The 22,689-nt window shown below is 48.9% G+C and overlaps 1 protein-coding gene across 2 annotated transcripts in view; it reads right to left on the bottom strand.

Moving 5' to 3' along the window:
* EVL (Enah/Vasp-like) overlaps nucleotides 1-22,689 on the bottom strand; it is a 143,667-nt gene that overhangs the window by 82,418 nt on the left and 38,560 nt on the right. The window lies entirely within an intron of this gene.

Genomic DNA, 22,689 nt, shown 5'->3' with positions numbered 1-22,689 from the left:
GTGACATAGGCTGTGGAGTATGTAACCCTTTCCGCAGGTTGGACTGTACATGGAATACTAAAATCAGTTATTATTATCACAATGCGAGAGGTACCGGCAACCTGAAAACATTCTGGAAGGGGGACTGAGCCGATGAGGCCAACAGAGATCCTAACACAAGAGGACAGGCTGAGGAAAATGGGGTGTCTAGCCTGGAGAGATAAATGGAAAATAACAACACTTGTTCTAGGCCTCTGAAATGGAGCTCCCTTGAAAGAAAGGGTCCTTCTTTCATGTGGTTCCCCAGCAGATGATTAGGGCCAGTGGCCACAAGCAGGCACTGTGCTAGGTACTGGGAGTCTGGGGATGGACAAGATACACTTTTGCTTGCAGGAGCAGGGAGCCACAGAGAAAACTACTTTGGTTTGACACAGGCCATCCAGCCAATTGTAGAAAACCGGACAAAATGACTTGCTTTGATTTTGATTTTGCATGATCGCCAAAGATGGCCTGTCAGCTCTATGTTCAACAAATAATTCGTTCTGTCTTTGGGTCTAATGGCCACATGAAAGTCCTGAGGTCAGGTGACAGAAAGAGATCTGCCCAAGGTCTCAAACAGTGCTTGCACAGCTGCGTTTGGAAACCAAGCCTCCCGATGCTTAGATCAGGATTCTTGTTCACTATCTGTTAAAATTCTTAATCAGCACTGTGTCTGCTGAAGAGTAAACAACCCAATGCCTTCTTGCCTTCCTGTCTCCCGGCTTCTTCTGACCCTTTAGGTTTTCAGTCTTGCAGGCTCACTGTCTCAGAGGCCTTTAAAAGAGAAAAGGATCCCTCACTTTGAAATTTCAACCCTTGTTTTCAGTGACAAGATAAGAAAAAAAAGTCATATCAAATCAGACAGGTCTTTTCTGAAGATTTTATTTCTGCTCTGAGCTGCTTCTGGGTCACCTACTGCTCCAATTATGCTGGAAGTGAACCTGGCTTTCATGAGATTCAGGATATGGCTGGAGGAAAAGTTGTCAAAACTACTTAAGATCATCAGTGCTCACACTGGGCTCAGAGCATTCCAGAAATTCACTGATTCATTCCACAATTCATTCCGCTGGTAGCCGCAGACACACAGGGAGAGCAGACATCACTGACGGATTTAGTGGTACTAACATACCCAGGGCAGGACAGAGCAGGAAGACACTTTGGTTTAAGGCTAGTCCCCTCCCCAGCTCCTCATGTGAGCAGCATGGAGCAGGAGAAAGGAAGGACTCGAGGTCCCCTGGCCTGCTTCTTCCCTTCTAAGGTGTGTCCCTCCAAAGGGGAGCAGCGACTCCGGGGCTTCCCCGAGGACAGAGTTCTGGAGAGGATCAGCGGAGATGACGGATGGGCAGAGGGCCTTGCACACTGAGAAGCACTGCACCCAGGTGAGAGATTCATTTAACAAACATGTGTTGGGTACCGATTAAAGGACACGCATGCTGCTGAACACCAAGGATATCCAGTTCCAGAAAACAGATCCCTGCACTCGAGAAGACAATGCGATGTGGCAAGTTCGAAGGTGAGAAGAGCACAGGGTGGGAGGCTGAGGCGGGGGGCCCTTGCCAGTCTGGGCAGGAAGAGAAGATGACTGTGAAGATGGAGCGTGAACAGAGAGGATTAAGGTAGGAGAGAGTGTACCAGGTTCCAGAAGGTATTTAATACTGGAAATGGTCTGCAGAGTGGGCACTGATTTTATTACGATGACCCCTACTGTGTCACAAAGCAGTGGCTTCAAGGAAGCTGCTCATTATCCCACAACGCACAGCCCCCACAACAGAGCCACCCAACCCCGATGTCAACTGCGCCAGGCCGCGAAAGCCTGCTGTGAAGGAAACTGAGGCCCGCACAGGAGAAGCAACTAGTCCCAAAGGCTGCAGTGGGTTAGCGACAGGGCTGAAACCCGCACGCAGGTCTCCCGTGGCCCAGCATCTCAGACAGGTCTCCCAGGTGACAGGGGCACGGGTCTGCAGCTGGGCAGCACGGGAAAGGAGCACAGAGGACGACACGGCTGACTGACGGGACAAGAAAAAGTCACGTCTCCATGCAGGAGCACCACCACCAGACAGGGCCGCGAGCGAGGACGCCAGAGAGAAAGGGGGGACAGGAAGCAACAGAGGAAGGAAGTGGGCAGCCGTCGGTCTATTTCTGCTCTCAGACAGAGCACCCTCTCTCAGTTCTATAGCGATCTGCATCTGAAGAAGCTGGGTGCACACCCAAGCATCACAACCAGGGAGGGGGCGAGGCAAAAATGAATATTCTCACTTTCTGGACCTGGAAGAGTGAAGGGCTTTACCCAAGGCCCCAGAGCTCTGCGGAGAGAGAGAAGTCCCTGGTGAATACTGCTGTAGGCGGCAGGTGCCATGTGCCAGCCCCGCCCCAGACACCTGTTCCTTGACTTGCCTGCGGTCCATGGAGGCAGGACAAGTCTTGAAGGGACTTTGCCGTGAGCTCAAAGGAGAAACTAGGTACAGGAGGGCAGGCCCTCAAAAGCTGCGGAACCGAGGAACAGAGAGGCCCTGCAGACTAGGCTCCACTCCCTGGGTCTCAGGACCAGGGATCTAATGGCAGGCGAGTCCCTGGCTTGTCTGGGCACCCCCGCCCATCCCAACAGCCAAAGAGCCAGAAGACTGCCCTCAGGAGCACTGCCCGCTCTTGAGAATGGAGTCCATTCTATTTTAAAATTTTCTTGCCTTGAAGCCAATGACACTACTTTCAAGTATGGCCAACAAAAAACATTAGTAGGAGGGCAGCTGGGATAGCTTAGTTCCTTAGTCTAGGCTGAAAGGAAATAAAATCACTTTGTTAATGAATTAATTTTCAAGAAACCAAAATCCTTAAAAAATCTTTGTCCAAGTTTCCAGACTGCTGTTTCAAGCAGTTGCACAGATACCTAATTTAATTCCCTCTCATGCTAACATTTCTCCTACAAACGGTACACCAACGTGTGGCGAGTGGTGGTGGCGGCCCGCAGGCCTCCAGATGCCTGCGGCAGGGTGCTGCGGGGCGGGCCACATACTGGGCCGTGGGACACAGACCACACCTGCTCTGGGGCCTCTGGCAGCCTGGTCACCTTTCAGGGCCTTGCTCCCCTCCTCTGCCACATGAAGAACTGGGTGCCTGGGTCATCGGGGCACACCGGTGTGGACGCCCCAGAACTATTCTAAGCCTCGACTGGTCTCAGTCTCGGTGTCTTCACTGCTACTCTGCTAACGAAGATTAAATACAACAAGGAATGGGAAAGGATCATGAAAAGTAGACCACCTCACTGGCAAGAGAAGCTTGTCAGGGAGATGGGACGCTGAAAACTCTGCTTTATTAATCATAGTAACAGGGTTTGTACTAACACCAGCTGACTCCTGCACAAGGCCTTGGGCGCCGGTCCGTCACGTAGGAAGCGCACTCATGGGTGTGTCCAGAAGGGTCCTACACAGACGGCACCGTGAGTACTGAGTGGGACTGTCCCCATCTGCAGGAGTTACACTTTTCCCGCCACAAAGCCAAAATTGTCCCTGTGGCCTCATTCTCACTTACAAGCTACCGGGGTCTTCTTAAAGAGGGGGAATTACGTTCCCTATGACCCTAGGTGTGAGTCCTCCGGGCAACAGCCACCGTCTGGCACTCCTTTCCTAGCCTGCGGTACTCTCTCCCATCAGCTTCCGGTGGACTCCACTTCCAGCTCATCAGTCTCCATCTAGCTAACAACAGAGGGATTTAAAAATTCAACAACAACAACAACAAAAATCCCATCATCCAGGCCCGGAATCTATGAACTGACATATCTGTCGTTGACACATGCCACTAAGATCTTTCCTATTAACAAGAGGCACCCAGGTTTGCTGGCATCTGCACACTGGCTGTCCACACACACAACACTCCAGCAGAAACTTCTCAAAGCCATTGGTCTTGGAGTCATCTATCAGGCAGTGACTCAATGCAACCTCTCCCTTTGCCAGAGCCTCACGGAGTTCATAAACTGTCACTCATCATGCAACATTTCAGCTGTCACTAGTAACACCCCGCCTCGACTTTCACCCAATCTCCATCTTTGTAACACTAAGTTTGCCGACAGGAAATGTGCCCTTGATCAAGGTTCTGCCCAAACTGCTTCAGAAGAGACACCGCTGGGAGCCCTGCAAGGGGCCTACAGAGGGGCAGACACCCCTGCCACGTCCATCGGTGTCTGTCACTGTTCTGTCCTCTGGGAAGCCTGTGTGGCGGCCCACGGCCAGCACCTCTGCAGGGCATGGCTGGAGCTGGGGGAGCACAGCGGGCTGCCTGAGGGGCTGGGCGAGCTGGGCAGGGCCTGTGTTGGCTCCTCTCTGCAGCCCCAGCCCGAGTGTGCTCAACCCACATTTATTTTCCTGAGATTCTGGTCAAAGCTGTCTGGACACTTTTCACGTGGGATTCCGGAGCAAGGGGCTATTGTTCTGTATGTTTGTGAACGTGTTTAAGCAAAATCTCTATTTTTTTTTTTTTTTAATTTGACAGACAGAGATCACAAGTAGGCAGAGAGGCAGGCAGAGAGAGGGGAGGAAGCAGGCTCCCTGCTGAGCAGAGAGCCCGATTCGGGGCTCGATCCCAGGATGCTGGGATCATGACCTAAGCTGAAGGCAGAGGCTTTAACTCACTGAGCCACCCAGGTGCCCCGCAAAATCTCTATATGTTTAAGAAATGTTACATGTTGTGAAAATTTTAAAAACCTAAAAAGAGAATAAAACATCTCCCTCCGATCCCAGCTCCCTCAGCTGGAGGCAGCCAGAGGCACACGCTGAGAGATACCGTGGGTTCAGTTCCAGACCACCGTGATCGAGTGACTACTGCAACGCCGCGAGCGCCCACACAAATTCCATCTACACTCTCCTGTAGTCCGGGAAGTGTCCAGCAGCACTGTGTCAAGAACGTACATACCTTAATTAAAAATACTTTATTGCTAAAAAATGCTAACCATCATTTGCGTTTTCAGTGAGTTATAATCACTGATCTCAGATCACCAAAACAAATGTAATAATGAAAAAGTTTGAAATATTGTGAGAATTACCAAAACGTGAAGCTCTTGAAAAAACGGCACCAGCAGACAGCAGGATTGCCATGAACATCCAATTTGGAAAAACAGCCTGGGGTATCAGGGAACCCCAGTAAGACGAGAGGCGCCTGTGCTGGTAACTAGTACTGGGTACTCCTCTCATGCACATTCTTTCCCAAGTGCCCTGTGCACCCTCAAGCATGTGTGTGTCCTGCTCTACACCTGCAGTGCATACATGGCCAGCTAAATAGCTACAACTCCCACGCGTGGCTCCCATTTGTGGCTCGTGCTGTCTTTGCTGGACAGCACTGGTCTATGTTCTCCAGCAGTGAGTATCTAATTTCCACCTTATGAAATATTCTATTCTCTGCAAATTAAAAGCAAAGCTTTCAGATGGAATTTTCTAAGTCAGGCATTATAACTGGCACACGAAAAACCAAAAATGCCAGGGAAGATACACTAAGTCAGATGCATTTATTTACGGGGTCTAAGTTCAGGGCGAAATCTGTTTGGCAATACCCAGTTGAAATTGGAAATGTCACATCCAGGACATACCGCTAATATAATCTTTTTTTTTTTTTTTAAAGATTTTATTTATTTATTTGACAGAGAGAGAGAGAGCGAGAGAGAGAGAGAAATCACAAGTAGGCAGAGAGTCAGGGAGAGAGAGAGAGAGGAGGAAGCAGGCTCCCTGCAGAGCAGAGAGCCCGATGTGGGGCTCGATCCCAGGACCCTGGGATCATGACCTGAGCGGAAACCAGAGGCTTAACCCACTGAGCCACTCAGTTGCCCCTATAATCTCTTTTTAAAGACATTTACTGAGCTCCTTCTGTGTGCTAGGCCCTTCACATTTGTCATCATCATGTCCATTAAACATGAGGACGAGGCTCAGAGAGCAGCTACAGACCACTCTGAGCCTCCCTGAACCCGGGTTTGCGTACCACGGCACGCTCTGCCTCATTGCTCCCTTGGCTGACATTCTGCATTTTTTATGTTTGCATCACACTTTGCAGTCTACAAAGTACTTTCAGATGTATTACATCATTCAATTATCCAAACTGTTCTGTGCAGTAGACAAGGTTATCTGTCACCATATTCAAAGGAGGACACTATAAGCCTGGGGGAAGAACTTGCCCTATGTCTCACACCTAAGTAGAGCGTAATCTTACACCAGGAGTTCCAGAAAGAAGTTCAGTATCTTTTCAAAAGTTTCCTCTCTGCTCTACCAACTGTAACTTTCTCCTTTTAATTAATACTGATTGCTTTCCTGGTCTCAGAGTTCAATGGAACAATGGAAGGAGGGCCTTCATTGTCAGTAATAATTATGTTCATATTCAATGACAATGCAACGGTTTCTCAACACATATTACTGTTTATTATACATTCTTCTACTATTACTGTAGCAATAGCACCGTGAGCTTATAGCGTGCTATCGTATCTATCATTATTACACCCATTATTACTTGGTTTGCTTTGGAACCTGCCTGCGGTATCATACCAACCTGGAAGAGGAAGAAACTGAGGCATAGAACTACTTACAGATCAAACAAATTAAGAAGACAGGTAGTAAAGGTCACAAAGGGTGAAACAGAGAAGCATCAAAGAGAAACCTTTCCTCTTGGTCCCTAACACCTAGGGAAGGTGTCTGGCCAGCCCCACTTGGGTGAAGACTGGGGAACTGTAAAAGCCAAAGGACAGGAAGATCCATAAAAAGGCTTAATTTCTTAGGAATGAGCTGTGTTCACTGTGTGGGAGTCAGGTTGTGTTTTATCATTTGGTTCTGTTTGTCCAGGTGAGCTTTCTGAAGAGCTGTGAGCAGCCACCCTCTGCCCTCTCTGTGCCCGAGCGCCTCAAGTCAAAACGAGTGGAAAACAGTGAGAACTAGAAGGAATGCGAATCCAAAAGGAACAGGTGTAGCCCGAGTGCAGCCCAAAGGGGGAGGCCGGTCTAGCCAGAGGGAGAGGATGCGGCGGGGTAGTAACCCGCATATGGTATGGTGACATACCAGCCCGGGATGTCACCATCAAGGAGTAAGGAGTTCAGAAGAGGAACAAGTACAGTAATTTCAGAGTGCTCAGAACCAAGCAGGACAGAGAAAGCAGAGAAACAAATGGAGCTTGTGGGAGCAGAGGGGAGCAAAGTGCCTGCGACACGCCCACTCTGTGTGGAGGCACAGACAAGCGCGCTCTGGGGCCAGAGACCATCAAGGCCAAGAGCAAGGCGGCAGGGTTGGCTGCACCCCCCAGACGCACAGTGAGAAAGAAGAGATGGGCTAAGACGCCAGCTGATTTCCGGCAAGGAAACCAATGGCCACCCCTGTGTGGGGGACGGGCCTCGCCGCGGCTGTTTCTCTGGAACTTTCTCGAATGGATTTCCCGGACACTTCCGCTGCTCTTCTTCTATCTGTGCTGCGCACCCAAGTTACTAATTTTATCTCAAGTTCCACCTTACGAAGCCTAACAAGATTGTTGCAATCCGAAAATGACTGAACTTCATCTTAACCAATGGTGGGAAAGCCAGAAAACCTGAAATTACGGGGTAGGCGAGGACCCCTGTTTAAACGGTGTTTATCATCTGTGGGTCCTCCGAAAAGCCCGACTCTTCTTCACCATCTGTTTTTCCTGCACATCTCATAGCTCAGTCGGTGTCCTGGTTAATGATTATTTCGTTCTCTAAACTGTTATGTGAGGGGACAGTCCTTGCTATATTTGACATAACCCAAAGGAAGTCGTGAAAATATCAAGAAACTAAAACTTGCTACCGAATTTCTAATCCTTGTGGGTAAACACAGCCATATTCTTTCTTGACAGCATCTCTCGCTCCCTCTCTCCTTCTCTCTCTCTCTCACACACACACACACACACACACACACACACACTGAAATCCCAGGGCACACAGAGTCTGAAGTTGTGCCTGAGACCAGCCCAGACAGCTTCCCACCCAGGCTGGGGCCTCTGCCAAGTCCTCAAGGATCTCAGCGGAGGTTCTAGTATTATTCTGTTTGAGCTCTTTATTTTGAGCTGTTATTAATTTTTCAATTAATAGAACTAACTTATTAAAAAGAAAAAATGTTTAAAGGGGCAGGTGAAATGCAAATGGGTCACAGCCCTGGCGGTCATGACTGAGTGGGCATTAAAAGGGTGGTGGTACTGGCGTGCCATGCCCGTTGGCCTCAGTCCCTCACCTACTCGCCCCTGCTCTTTGATACGGCAGGTCAGGGCGTCCGTCCGTCTGCAGCCCAGCAGAGCTGGGAACGTCAGCCCAGCGAACAGCAGGGTTAAGGTCAGTTAGTCTGAAACCTGCCGTATTAGCTTTGTCCATGCTTCATTTCTTTCCACCGGCCATAACTTCTCTAATTTCTGGTTTCTTCTCCCAATTCTACAGGGTGTGCTCAGTATGGTGCTTTAGCAAGCGTGCAGAGCTGGTCGCCAGTGCCTCTGGCTCCCTCAGCAGGTGCCCAGGACCCAGGTCTCGGCTCTCCATCCCCAGGCATCCTATCCAGGGCTGATTTCTGCACAGCCTTCCCTGGTCCATACTTTCCCCTTGTTATGGGGCCAGGGAAGAAAGGCAACAGAATAGGAATTAGTAGATGTGAGTTCTAGTCCTGGCTCTGCTACTAACTTCCCTGGTGACCATGACCAAGTTTTGACCCTTTCTAGGTTTGTTCTCATCTGTAAAAGGGAGGTAATCTCCAACTAGCTGAATGTGGTGTTACTTAGTTATTGTAAATGAGCTCTGGGCACTTCATGGCTGAGTCAACAGAAGCTCTCCCAGCTGTATCCTCAGGTCTAGCTCTGAATGGATAAAAGAAGATAACTATGTATTGCCTGGACACAGAGGGCACTTAGTGTCACCTCTCTTTCCCACTGGAAATGCCTCAAGGGACCCTGAAAAGTGTGCTTCAGGAAAGTGAGAAAAAGACACTGCGTCCAAACAAGCTCTGAGCCAGGGCTTATCCAAGCTGCTCCGCTGGCTCTCAACCTGCCCTTTCTTCCTCAAAGCGCTCCCCGCAGGCCTTCATGAGCTGTCCCTCAGACGTGGTCCTGAGTACCCTGAACAGCCTTTCTTTCTTCTAATGGTCTTACTCAACTCAGGCTGCCATAAAAGAACACCAGACTGGGGGGCTTAAGCCCCCCAGAAATGTACTTTCTCGCAGGTCTAGAGGCTAGAAGCCCAAGATCAAGGTGCCGGCAGGGCTGGTTTCCCCTAAGGCCTCTCCTTGGCTTGCAGATGCCACTTCACCCTGTGTCCTCACATGCCTTCTTCTCTGTGTGCAAGCACTCCTGGCATCTCCTCTTGTAAGGACACCAATCCTAGTGGATCAGGGTCCCACCCTCACGACCTCATTTAACCTTAATTACCTTCTTGATTAACCTACTTATCTGATTAATTAAGCTTCATTACCTACTTATCTCCAAATATGGTCACACTAGGGGGTTAGGAGCTTTGACCTATGAATTTGGGGAGGACTCAATTCAATCCAAAACAGGGTCTCAGACCACAGACCTCAGTTAAACACCCAGGTGGATACAAAACTGCAAATATGGTCTGGTGATTCTGAAGATGGAAGGGATGGTCAACTCCCTGAAGAGAAAAGTGATAGAATTTTCATCTGCTCTTTATTTATCTTGCACAGTCCTGTATATTTTATTTTTTAAAAGATTTTATTTATTTATTTGACAGACAGAGATCACAAGTAGACAAAGAGGCAGGCAGAGAGAGAGGAGGAAGCAGGCTCCCTGCAGAGCAGAGAAACTGATGTGGGGCTGGATCCCAGGACCCTGGGATCATGACCTGAGCTGAAGGCAGAGGCTTTAACCCACTGAGCCACCCAGGCGCCCCCAGTCCTGTATATTCTTTGGGATTCTCTAGGTTCTGACAGATACTAATGGGGAAAGATGGAATTTCTTTTTAGTGGGAAAAAAATAAATAAAGGCTCTGGACTAAGTCCGGCTTCAGCAGAGCTGAGAGCCTGAAGTACACGGTCAATGACGCCATGAGAACTCCATGTCTTTGGCCATCACTGACCTCTGCCTCCCTCTCTGTCAGCTTCATTCTCACTCTTCCTCAAAAGCTGGTGGCCAGGGACTTAAGACCCCTTGGTCCCAACAGCTCTTGATCCCAGAAAAAAAACAAAACAAAACAAAACACAGGAAACACCACGTTTCCTAACAGTCCTAGCCCAAGTGCCATTGAGGACTCCTGGAGAACAGACCTGCCCCCCCAAATCTCCACGGCCAGGAGGCTCAGGCCCAGGGGTGTGCCTCACAGAAGCAGGGGTGAGGGGCTACGCCCGCGCACACCACACAGCCGCTCAGACTGCTGGGGATGGAATGCTGGCCCCCCCACCCAAACAGGCTGCTGCAAAACACGGCCTCTCTGTAGGAGGAAGAGCCATGGTGATCTAAGAAAGGATCTGCTCGCTGCTCACTTCTGTTAATTTCTAGACCTTTGTGCACCATCTTACCTATCAAGATGGTCTTAAACTCCTACCTGTCTCTTTTGGCCAGGGCTAAGAAACAAATGACTAATCTGAACCAGGTGAAGAGTGCCCTCACCCCTTTCTCCATCAGAAGGAACTGCACTGGCCGGCAAACTTGCCGCAAGTTTCTCTTCCTGACGGTCTTTGAAAAGAGGAAACATCAAGAGTAATTACATCAAGAGTGTGACACATTAGAAATTCCTTTAAAAAACACACACGCAGATGGGCACATCTGAGGAAATGAGCAGTGTTAAAAAAAAAAAAAAACCCCAACAACAACAAAACCAACACATGCATGCTGTTGAATGAAATTTACCATTTTGGAACTGTCCAAAAAATTTCTTGCTGCCAGGGACATGTCAGAAAAATACAAAATAAACTGCCTTAGCAGTCCAACTTGGGGTACAACAAAGTGAATGAGAGCAACGTGGTTCCTGATTTTCCAACTGCATGATTTCATTAAACTCCAAAAACATAGAAACCAGCAAAAACACAATTTAGAAGGAAAATTCAAGGAACAAAGTGTCATTTTTTTCAAAGTATCATTTTTTAAGAAGATTCACTGTATGTCAATTAGATCCCGATAAAACTGAAAGAAAAAAAAATCAGTTGTAACATACCAGTTATAGAACCCAGAGACAAAGAAGGCAAAATCCACTCATTCATCCAACAACTGTTAACGATCCTTCCAACAGCTGGGAGAGGCCGTGCTAAGGTACCAGGACAGAAATGAACTGGTAAATAACAATTAAAAACAACAACTTTGAGTTTTGTTGTTTACAAAGCATTTCTGCATCTAAAGTCCCAATTTTCGGGGCGCCTGGGTGGCTCAGTGGGTTAAAGCCCCTGCCTTCGGCTCAGGTCATGATCTCAGGGTCCCAGGATCGAGCCCCACATCGGGCTCTCTGCTCAGCGCGGAGCCTGCTTCCCCCTCTCTCTCTGCCTGCCTCTCTGCCTACTTGTGATCTCTGTCAAATAAATAAATAAAATCTTTAAAAAAAAATAAAATCCCTATTTTCCTCACAATGATCCCATTTTTACAGGAAGGGCAAGAGAGACCCCCCAAAGAAAAAATGAATAGCCAATAAGAGCAGGACCCTGAATTCATGCTCATATGAGAGTTCTTTTAACTTCTTCCACTTAACGGATTTTGCCCTGAACCCCCTCCCCCCATTTCTAATTTCCAGGCTCTGAATCTCCCTCTGTTGCAGCATGATTTTCCAGAGTGTCAACTAAAAATCAAGTGTTAGGCAATAAAAGTTCCTTCACTACACATATGTGGGAAAGCCGGGGGCAAAAGTCCCACCCCACGGGGCTTCCCAGAGCCTTCGTGTTACTGTGTGCTGTGCTCTTCCAGGGGAGCTGGTGCACAGTTCTTCTCAAACAACTGACCACGGAACTCCTGTCCCCTGTGAAGCCTCTGTATGACTAGGCTGGCCGTCAAAAGCACAGGTCCCAGAGGCCGATGAGCGTGGGTTCAGACGCCAGCTCCGTGTGAGGCTGCTTCTGTGATTCAGCTGGTGTGTGCCTCCGTTTCTGTTATCTGCGAAACAGCAGCTCCGTCCCAGGATCCTTATGAGGACAGTGGTACGTGTGTTTATGCATAGGAAGTGCCGAGCAGGTTGCGGTGCTTATAGTTAAGGCTCAGTAAAGGTGCCGTTTCACTTTCTCCATGAAACAGTATGTAAGACAAGCACCGCTAGAGAACCTGACCGATTCTCCTTGTTTTACGAAATCAGGGTTGGAGGCAGCTGCGAGACGGCAAAGCGAGCACTGGCTCTTTAGCTTGAAGATTTGGATCCGACTTCCAGCTTTGCCAGCTAAGCACAAGTCTGACCCTGGGAAAGCGCCCTAGCCTCTCGGAATCTCCCGGGGTGCCTCCGAGGGGAGCCGGTAACGGTAACCCTCAGCCCACAGGCGTGTACGAGAATCAGGACGAGTCAGAAACATTTCATTTAAATACGTAAGGGCATTTTAAGCCTCTCATGCATTTTTATTAGCTCATACACGTTTGTAAACCCCTACAGTTTTGAAAATCTACCACCCAGCACTTTTAGGCCTTCCTGCTGATCTACTGCCTAGACCAATTCTGCTCGTTCGAAAGCAGGTCCCGCTCCCTGGACTCAGTAGCTCTTCCGGAATCCACATCAGGCCTCCATGGCGCCAAGGGAACAGACACCAGGAAGGCAGGAATGGTTTTTGTTTTTGTTTTTTTTTAAGATTTTATGTATTTATTTGACAGAGAGAGAGATCACAAGTAGGCAGAGAGAGAGGAGGAAGCAGGCTCCCCGCCAAGCAGAGAGCATGATGTGGGGCTCGATCCCAGGACCCCGAGACCATGACCTAAGCTGAAGGCAGAGGCCCAACTCACTGAGCCACCCAGGCGCCCCAGGAATGGTCCTCTTTACTGCATGTCCTCCTCCAGGGCCTTTAACAACGACTGACATATGGCAGGAGGTTAAAGAGAAAGGTAATAAAAGGTGCGGAGAAGGCACGATGCACCCAGACCCCCTAAAGTGTGACAGATGGGAGGCAGCTGGAGCAAGCACTCTTCCTCCCTTCAAGTAACCCTCACTCTAGTCAAGCAAATAAGACTGAGAAAGATTAAATACCGGCTTATGAGTGATGGACCTCGAGTGTTAAACGGGAGTTTAGGAAGAACAGAGAAATTCGTGTGGATAAAGAGGTCAGGAAAGGGAGGGCTAGGTTTCAAAGGATTTCACGGGCGGACAACAGAGGCTGTGGGATGGGGAAGCAAGGTGGTGCGTGCAGGGCTGAATCCAAGCCAGGCTTGCCGGGGCAGCGGGAAGGTTCCTGGGAGCTGAGCTTTAGGAGAGCCTGCAGCAGGCCGCGGAGGGCTCCACGTGCAGGAGACGAGAGGAGCTGGACTGGCAGTGGACAGAGTGATAGCATAACCTGGTTCCCAGAGTAGTGGACACTTTCCCCTCCCTTCGCGGCCTTCTTGAAGCCGGTGGAGCCGAAGTCTTCAGTCAGGGCAGGAGGAGCTGGTTCCCACTTGGTTCACAGTAGGATCTGATGATCATGAATGTCCCAACCAACAGCGGGAAAACGAGGTTATCGCCTACAGCAAAATGCGTCTACTTTCCTCTACCTTGGGCATCTCTACCTTCCTGACTTCAGTAAGCTGGAGAATAATAGAGCACCAGGTCTTTGCTCCACTGGGGCTTTGGAAGGGCTCCAGGTTTCTGACTATAGAAGCATCCTCTCTCCAGGAAAAGGAATTTCATCACCGAGTACAAAGACTTCTCTAAATAAGAGTCTGCTGGGTGTTCTGGTCATCATAAAGTCCCCTCACCACACAGTTTTACCCAGCTCCCATCTCCCTCAAGAAGGCTCTACTCGACTTAATACACAGCTTCTGAACTACTGCAACCAGGGAAAGACGGACACCAGGCCACAACTTGGGAACACTCACGAGGGAGCCCTGGAGGGGACGCCCATCTTCCAGTCCTGGTCCCTTCCTGGCACCCCCAGCATGCAGCCTGCATACCAGTGGCCAAGAGGGGATGGGACCTTCGAAGATGGAGGAGCTCCCAGGTTTCATGTTTTCTCCGGAGCTCCCCAAGGAAACTTCGCAGGTTGTCTTCTCTTCCAGCGCTCGTGCCGATGAAGACGGAGGGATGATGAAGAACGCATAGCTGGATCAATGGTGGCATTCCGCAGCCTCTGAACCCACTGACTGGAGTGAAAACATTCCTCTCGCTTGTAAACAAGCACAAAATGAACTCCTCACAGCCAAACGACGAGTTGTGCAGTTACCGAACCCAAGAGAGACCTCGAACCAGCAGCAGTTCAGTGCGGACCAGATGCTGTAGTCTGTACCGGCCACACACACCGGACACACCTGGGTTCCCAAGTTCTAATTCAGTGTACACCTGGGTTCCGAGTCCGTACGTCTCCGGGTCCGGGGCTCTCAACTTTCCAAAGCTCCCATATGGCCATCGTCTTATTCTCTCTGAACCCCATCTCTGTAAACGAAATCTGATTTCTCTTTCCTGGGGGGACAAACTAAATCCCGGGCAAGACAAATGACTTACCCAGTGTAACACAGTATCCCTAGAGCCGAGGGTTTCTAGACTCCGGAGCTCAAGTACCTCCTGCAAACTCTAGCTGGGAGTGAGTGTGCCTCAGAATTACTGGCGAGCTGACACAAGGCACGTACCTCGGTTCTACATCTGGAAATCTGGACTCAGTAGGGCTGAGGTGCAGCCTGGACCCCTGTGTTTAGACCTTGATGGGCCCTCTCAGTAGAGAACCGTCACACAAAATCCTCGACGTGAGGATCTTCAGTAGCTTCTCCTGATGCCCAACAGAACAGAAGCCCCTTTCCAACATTTCCTGTCAAATGGGCAAGAGCTCCTTCTTGTTGGAAAGGTGCTCACCACTCTGTTGTCTGTAATTCACTCTGCTCCGGCCCCCATGGAAGAGACCTCACACGTCGTACCTGTCCAAAGCAGCCCATGTTCCCTCAATAGACATTTATTTCTGATGGCAGGCTCCGGAAATAAAGAGATACAACCCAGAGGGGTACAAAACAATGAGTTGTCAGCTATGGCCAGAGCATGTGGGCACTGGGGGAATGTCCACACTCGGGGTGGGCTCTAGCTCTGCTAGCCTAATTAGACAGAATGCACCAGAGTCTCGGTCTGTCAACTGCAAGGAACTTAATTAATCTCTCAGACCAGTGAACCTGCGAGCGGACCAAGCCAGGGTCCAGGCATGCAGCCGATCAGTCACATCATGGTTCACTGTGGCGTAAACATTTCAACCAACAGGGTTATCTTCCAAGGCCTGATTTCTGGCACTATGAGTCTGCCCTCTCTGGGAGGTGCTCTACTGGGTGGTGTGGCAGTCCTCTCTCCTGGCTCCTGCACAATTTCTAGCCCAGGATGAGGGTCTAACTAAATGCTTTGTAACTTAAGGGAGATTAAAGGAATTAATTTACTGAGTATCTGCTAGGGGACCTTGCTAGAGGCTGCATGTAAGTAATGTCCTTTAATCAACACCATAGCTCTGGTAGGTAGGCGACACCCCCATTTTACAGACAGGCAAACCAGAGCACCAAGGGTCTGAGTAACTTGCTCATGGTAGTAAGACTAGTGGAGAGGCCAAAGGGCCAGCTCCGCTTCCCTTGAATGTCACACACACCCTGAGGGTGAAAAGGGTTTACCTCCACAAAGTAGTGAACTTCAAGGCAGAAAGTCATCAATCGTGAAGAAAAGACAAAACAGACTTGGTTACTCTGAGAAGGAGAAAAATCTCTGCTTTTCAGCCCAAGCATGGCTGGGAGCACACACTGTAGCCCACTCCCCATCCTGATTTTCATCCACCCACACCCCATATTTCTCCAGGACACACTTAAGACATACGTCCTCCTAAAAGTCCCCCTTAACTCTCCATACAGCAAAACCACACCCTCCTCTTCCCCATGTGCCTCATCAGTGTCCCTAAGAAATTCATCTTACTTTTCCAAGTGCATTTGTCTTTGGCTACCCCACTCCATACTGCTGGTGTTGGCTCAGCACCTTTTCAGGACGGTAAATGTCTGCGTATTTGCAGTTTCTACTACGGCTTCTATTTAGTAAATGTTTAGGAAGTGTTTTTTCAGTGAATGGTCATCCTAACTGCAAAAAGGCCCTCCTTCCTTCCCAAAGACATGTACGAAGTGTTCAGAACCTACACAGCTGGGAGATGATTTTGCAAGTACCCTAAACAGCGAGCAAGAATCCCAAGGATCCAGGCTGCCGTCCTCTTCTAGGACTCTTTCCTCCGGGTAATGAGTCCAGTTTAAGTCTTTCCTCCAAGTGTTGTTCTGTTGTGTTTAACATAAGAGATTATGACAATGCTGAGCAACAAAAAATGGGTAATGGAAATCAGGACTGTTTTAAAAAGTAACCTCTGAGCCAGTCATATATTAACTGATCAAGCTTCCACTAATTCCAAAATAGAAAATACAAACATTATAGCAAAATCTTGTCATTTACACACTTCTTTCCTATATATTATCCTCAAAATAGCCCTTTTCCTATAAATGAAGTAACTAAGGCCTAGAGAAATAAAGTGACTTGCCCAAGATCACAGCTTATAAGTTTACATTATATAAACTGAACCCAAGCCTTTGGACTCCAGATCCATGATATTGCCTCTCTTTGAGGAAAACTCAACAATAATTTTAACACTTACTTAATAACGGAGGATAGACTGATATTTTTAAATATGTCTGCTTTGCCATTCAACAGTTAAAGTGTTTCCCAAAATAACATTTTGCTGTGGCTAGTCAAGCACTAGGCAAAACTGTCAAGTCAATGCAATCTGTCTGTCCTTCCGCTCTCCTGTTCTACTTCTCTCTCCCTTAACTCGCCCTCCTCTGCCACTTCCTCCAACCAGGTGCTCCTGCTCTCGCCTGTTAGAGACCCACACAGCTGTGCTTTCTAATAGACCCTGGGGGACCACAGACAGTGTGATCACAAGCTCCTTTCAGGGACTGTGACTTATATAATTCGAATTATTTTAATACCTGCAATATCAATCTTACGGACAATGTTCCCAATCACTCCTAAGTTGGTAGTGATAGAAGAGGATGGAGCTATGCTCCCTGACTTCCAAGAGCTCAGACCACAGAAGGGCAGAACGGTGTAAAAGAAACACTGCTGTCCAATTACCCTGTAGGAAGTACCCCAGAGACGGGATGGAGGGTCGGAGGGAGGCAGGACAAGGGGCAGTCTATTCCACCCTAGGTGGAGGGATCCTCTCCTCCTGTTCTCCACTCTCCACAGACATGGAGGTGTGCCAAGAGCCAGGCGACAACCGGCTCCAGGCCCACTGGAGAGACTCAGGAAAGCGTGCCAGCTGGAAGATGGAAGGTCAGTTCATGCGATGGCATTCCAGGCTCAGAGTGTCTGGGAAGATGAACTGAAATGAAACTGACTAGACCTCCTTGCTGGGTGACTTCACACAAATTACCCAACCTCTCTGAGTGTCTGTCTTCATTTCTTTCATTCATTTAGTAAGTATTTACTAGATACCTGCCATGAGCAAGGCACTAGGGACATAGCAGCGCATAGAAATAGATTTTTATTTTTATTAAAGATTTTGTTTATTTGAGAGAGGGGGAGGGAGAGGGAGAAAGAGAGAGAGAAGGCACAGAGGGAGAGGGAGAAGCAGGGTCCTGCCGAGCAGGGAGCCCAATGCGGGACTTGATCCCAGGACCCAGGGATCATGACCTGAGCCGAAGGCAGATGCTTAATGGGCTGAGCCTCCCAGGCACCCCTCAGAAATAGATTTTTTAAAACTCTACCTTGTAGCACTTACATTCTGCTAAAGAGAGACAAACAATAAACAAACACAAAATTAAAATCCACAGCACGTTGATAGTGGTATGTGGTCTGGTGAAAAGATAAAGCTGAGTAAGGGGGCAGGGAGTGCCTGCTGGGGGGGGGCACCTTAAAAAGAGAAGTTGTGGCCATAACTGAGCAGAGACTCCAGGAGATGAGGAAGATCACCGCGCAAGCATCTGGGGCAGAGGCCGGGGGAGGGGCACCTGGCATGCGCAAGGACAGGCTGGCGTGGCAGAGGGTGTGAAGGACACATGGCGCTGTCAGAGAGGGAATATGGTGGCGACAGGGCCAGGCTAAGCAGGCCTGCAAGTTACCCTGAGAGCTGGGGCATGTGCAGGCAGGCGGGTAGCCACTGGAAGGTTCTGAGCACAAGACTGACACTTGATTTGACATTTTATAAAGAAAAACAAGTGAAGAACCAGGAGCAGGAGGATAAGGCAGACAGGAAGCTGGGAGGTCAGTTCCAAGGCCATGGCGGTGAGCTGGGTATGAGATGGCAGCAGTGTAGACTGGGTTGGTGGCACTGGAGACACTGAGAAGTGGTGGGACACGGGGCATACTTTGAGGTGGAGCTGGAAGAACTCCCTGTGATGGCTCAGACAGGGAGAAAAAAAGGAGTCAGGGATGACTGAGCAGAGGGAAGGCTGGGCTGTGGACAACTAAGGAAGGTATGGCTTAGGAGAAGCCACGAGAACAGTGTTAGATGTGTTAGGTTAGAGATGCCCCGTAGACTCCCAGACAGCAACACCAACCAAGCAGGGAAGACAGGGGACGAGCGTGGGGAAATGTCGGGGCGGGAGGTATATATTTGGGTTGTCCGTATCCCTGAGCTTCTGCTTTCACTGACGTTATGTGGCTCAGAGTGACCATGGGCGAAGCAACCAGCGCTGTGTGGGGCAGAGAGGCAGGCACCGATCCAGTCCTGCGCCTTCCCCATCCCTGGCCAGCCCAGTCCCCATCTCCCGTTGATGAGGCTTACTTGTTCGCCGCAGCGTGACAGTCACTGAACTCAAACACCTGTCTCTTTGGTGGACTGCAGGGCCCAGGAAATGAGAGGGGTGAAGGCCGGCTTGGGCTCCACATTGGGTGGGCTATCCTGGCTCGAACTTCAGGTCTTCCCTGATACCACTCATTTTGACTCATTCCCATAATCCAGTGAAAGAGCAAGAAAAGTTAAAACACTTCCCAAGATTAGATATGAATCTGAATAAAGAAAGAGCTGGCTGACGTTTGCTTCCATGAAGCAGACAGACTCGCAGTAGTGACTTCCTGTTTTCAGGTGACTGACACATTCCAACTGCGGATTTTAGATCTTGGAGCTGGTATACCACATTCCTTCTAGAAATAAATCAGAACAAGTATCAGGAATTCTGAGAAACAGTGGTTCCTGATTTGGGTTCCATTCTCCCTGGTGAGATTACAGAGCCAAAAATCACATTTAAAACTGTTTATTCTGGGGATGGCAAGTCATGTAGTCTCCATTCTGGGTCTAGAAGGGGAAAGAAAACTACAAAGTGTTCCACAAAGCTGTCTCTAGGGGTGCTCAGAAGGCAGTCTCTGCCGTCTGTTGGAACTGGTAAATGTGTACTAAACTATGAACCCAGTAAGCTTCTCATGTAACAAGTTTTTCTTAAAAAGGTAAAAACACAGGTGAAGTGTGTCTACCACAAAAGCCAGCTAGAACAGCTTGCCTAGTGTTGGAACAATACAGTCTTGAAGTCAATGGCAGGCCAAAAAAGAAAAAAAAAAAAAAGCCCTAACCATCTGAAAAACGCTGGCCCAACCACTCAAGCTCTCAGGATTCCGCAATTGTGTGGTTTTGGCCCCGGCAAATCATGACAATCATATGCACGTTCTAGAGTGAGATCATCTGCAGAGATTCCTTAGGAAATGTGACCGAGTTCTCTGGCACTCCGGCAGCCGGGGTGCGCTGAGGACACTTCACAGTTTTCTCAGGAGGTCAGCTGTCAGGTTTTCGACATGCTCTTCCGAACTAGTGCGCTCCCTGGGCACCCAGCCCCAACGTCAGGCTGCCCTTGAGCCAGCGGGGACACTTGGTTGTTTTTCCTTCCTTACTGAACCCTCTGAAAACACCTGCGTCAACTGCTTACTTACTAAGGCCTTACTGTGCATCAAGCGGTTTTAGGCACAAAGGAGACAAAGTTAAAAACACAGAAGACTCGAAAGCTCTCAAGGAACTCATAGTCTAATACAGAATAACGGTGTGTCCGTGTGTCCATCAACGTGAACGTGGCCTGTGTGCTGTCAGGGTTGGGGTGTGTGCATGGAGGAGTACGTGCATCCGTGAGGCCCGGAAACACGTGTACATAAGCTGACAGAGCTGCCCCAGGTCCTCTCCACCACTGTACTCAGAGAAAGAACAATATAATGTATAAAGTAAGTTCATGCCATCTCTTTTAATTCTAACAGCATTATAGACTTTTTTTTTTAAAAGATTTTATTTATTTATTTGACAGAGAGAGATCACAAGTAGACGGAGAGGCAGGCAGAGAGAGAGAGAGGGAAGCAGGCTCCCCGCTGAGCAGAGAGCCCGACGCGGGACTCGATCCCAGGACCCCGACGCGGGACTCGATCCCAGGACCCCGAGATCATGACCCGAGCCGAAGGCAGCAGCTTAACCCACTGAGCCACCCAGGCGCCCCCATTATAGACTTTCTTAAAAAATGATCAAGAAACTCGACAAGTCCACACAGGCCGTGCATGGCAGAAGCTAGGTTATAAACCAATTCCCCAACTCTCAGCCCTACCCAAGAGGAGGGGGCTGTTGGGAATATCAACTCCCACGAGTATGCCTGCTTCTGGTCCATCTGCCTGAACTTGATCTGCGGCTTCTGGCTCTGGATTTCTTTCCTCCCTGTACCTCCCTGCCTTTGCCTCAGACTTCCCATCTCAGTAATGACAGTCTGCTCTCCCCAAGCCGATGGTTCTGAAAGTCTGGTCACCAGACCTATGGCATCAGAATCACCTGGGAACTTGCTAGAAATGTAGATCCTCAAGCCCACTCCAGACCTATTGCTGAATCTGAGCCTTTAGAAGGGGGACCCAGCAATGCGGGTTTTCACAGGCTCTGCAGGTGATTCTGCTGAAGGCTAGACCTTGAGCATCACCCTGACCTAAGCTAAAAAACTAAGTTCCTCTATAGAGCCTGTGTCACCCCACTACGATCACTTGGCCTGTGACTAAAGAAGAAAACCATTTGTCTGGTCCGTGCAGAAGTCACAGAATACAATCAGACCTGGCAAAGTTCTTCAGGGACAGCTGAGGTAAAGCTGGAAGCACAGGTAACAGACCTCCCCCTTCTGGTCTACTTTCCACAGATGGCCCCCCACTTTCTCAGTTCAGCAGCACAGCGGCCTTCAACTTCACCCCCTTCCAACTCATCGGACCCAGCTTTTGGGCTAAGAGCTCAGCAAAGTGGGACAGGCTTGTGGATACACAGCCCTCTTCCCTAACCAGGCAAGGAGGTGAACAGCTCCAAGCTCTGCTCAGGCAGTTAGCTAAGGTTTACTCCATCTAGAATCAATACTAACAATAAGATATGAACCTCCCAATTATATTACTTTCTACAATCCCCCAAACTCCTCTGTACTTCTCAGCAGATCAGAAAAACTACTTTTCAAACTGGGATTAGAACCCGGGACTCCTGACTCACTCTCCATGGACCTATCTACCCTAACATGTCACGCTTAAAACAAATTCTTGTTAGTTATCTAATGGAGCTACGGTAAAACAGTAAGTGCTGGTCACTGTGCGAGGGCACAGGCCCATGTCAATAGAGTACGCTACCACACGGAAAGAATGTCCTTTTCACAACCCAGTGCATTAGAAATCATGCAGAGACACTCTGTTAAACAAAGGATAAGTTCCTAGATCCAGAGCTCCAAGTTTACAGAAAGGGCGGGGGACAATCTTTCCAGCCCTGCTTTTCTTCATGCAAATCTGGGGATCCTCTCATCCACTCCCTTGATTTTGATTAAAAGGTCTCTAATTTCCTCTTACAAATAGTGAAAGCTGCTTATTCTATTATCATGTTGATGTCTATTGCAGCAACGTCCTTCAGAGGGAACAAAAAAAAAAGAAGAAGCCTGTAGAGACAGAGCTGAGGTTCCCCACACACCCGCCCCCTGCCCATCGATATACTATTTACACTCTGTTCTAAAATCTACCAAAATTCCATTTGAGAAATGAGAGGCTGCTGGATGTCAGGAGCAGACACACACAAACACACTCTCTTCCATGTTCCAAAAGGTGGAAACCTGCACATGGATGATCAGATAACCCTCCCATTCCGCCTCCTTTATTTTCATTTCTTAGAAACTATCTCTGTTGGAACATCCCTTCCCACATTCACACTCGGAGAGGAGATGGAGGAGAGAGAAGGAATAAGATTCACAAAAGACTAATTTGGAGCATTGATAATTACAGCAGCTGGAGAGCTTACAAAAGCAGAGAAGGACCCTGCTAACAAAACACCATCAGGGCACTTCCCGAAACCGGCCAGGCACGAGATTACTACTAACAATGAGGGAACAGTCAGAGGCCAAATCAAATCTCAAGTAAGCAGGCAGACTTGCAGAATTTTTCACCTTCACTGCTACGATTAGCATTTTAAAAGAGCCGAAGACTCCATGAGTTTGACAAAGGAAGAAAAACAAAAGATAGCAAGAGACTCATCCTGGATAAACAGCTGCTGCTCTGCATTCATAACTCCAACCATCCACGGCAGCTCGGCAGCTCGGCAGCTCCAGGGAGGCACAAGGTGGGGTCCTCTGCCGATGTGCCCCCGATCAACC

This window comes from Lutra lutra, chromosome 7 (assembly GCF_902655055.1).
Source record: "Lutra lutra chromosome 7, mLutLut1.2, whole genome shotgun sequence".
NCBI classification, from domain to species: Eukaryota; Metazoa; Chordata; class Mammalia; order Carnivora; family Mustelidae; genus Lutra; species Lutra lutra.
The sequence above is the reverse complement of the archived record's forward strand: the minus strand, read 5'-3'. Positions and strand labels throughout refer to the sequence as shown.